Raw genomic sequence first — 1,285 nt, 5'->3', positions numbered from 1 at the left:
GCAGTAAACCCTTTATACGTTTATCATGACACATTGCTTAAAACAGCACCCTAATCTCGGTGTTCTTTTGAACAGTTTTAACTCTTGACACATAACTTGATTATAATTTAAAACGAAAAGGATACAACCTACAACGTTTGAATAGTGTTAGGTTGTAAGAAATACAAGAATCAAAACTCTCCAAAGGATTAAACTCTGGAAACCAAATGATACTTGAATGCATATTTGGGTGGAGCAATATGAAAATACCTGTTTGCTAATAAGCCGGTCGAACTCCTATTTTTAGATAAATATTGGTCATAACTCCCAAATCTTGGTCACAAGTTAATGATTATCAAATCTCCTTTAACTCTATGATTCCTTAAATCTTTACAATCATTTAAATCCAATCAAATAACAAACAATATTTAAATATCAATAAGGTATTTGGCTTTTGATCTAATGCTGACGAAGTCCAATAATGGTAGGAAAGGAAGGGTTAGTGTTCTCCCGATTTCTTCCCACAGGCTGTAGCAAGATGGGAGACTGAATAAATACAACAACATAAAATTATGACGCAGTAGTGCTTTCATGCTTCCTCAAGGACGGCGTCTGATTCTAATGAAAGACGGAGTAATTTTCTTAAGCAAAGACGAACGGTGGGAAACAAAATGAAAACAAAACACACATAAACATACACATGCAAACAAGGGTCAGACATATATTATGCATAGAATACATTTCATTAGGAATGAGGATGAACTTGGTTTCAAGCTTGTGACATATTTAGTTTACTTGACATAATCACGTTCGACAAGTTCATACATAAAGGAAATGTTTTCGACTACAAAATAGTCTCTGACTATTCGTGTATATATGCCTGCCTGTCGGTGTGTCTTATTGAACATTAATTACTCTCTTTAAGTTAGTTTATACTTCATGCATACTTAAATGCATTCCCTAAATTGGTGTTATACGTTTGTACGTATTTACTTGTGTCCGTTGGAAAGGTTGTATTGCTGAGCGATATGATTGTTTCCACAGTTGATCACTAAATATATAGCACGAACTAATTACGAACATTTAAAATGATACCAAGCCTTAATTTAGCCCGAATACTTTTTCTAATTTAAAGCTGGGAATAATGAAGAATATAATATAGATATTTCTATCAGAAGCAGATGTGGTTATATTAAAAACTGTCAACTCTATTTGCAAAGGATGAAGCGAAGTGGCTTTTTCATTGTACTGTCTGCACTTATGAAGTTTGCGTATATCACGTGACCTTGTGAACTGCTGCATTAAA

This window comes from Sinohyriopsis cumingii, chromosome 8, assembly GCF_028554795.1.
Source record: "Sinohyriopsis cumingii isolate HCF-2022 chromosome 8, ASM2855479v2, whole genome shotgun sequence".
NCBI classification, from domain to species: domain Eukaryota; kingdom Metazoa; phylum Mollusca; class Bivalvia; order Unionida; family Unionidae; genus Sinohyriopsis; species Sinohyriopsis cumingii.
The sequence above is the reverse complement of the archived record's forward strand: the minus strand, read 5'-3'. Positions refer to the sequence as shown.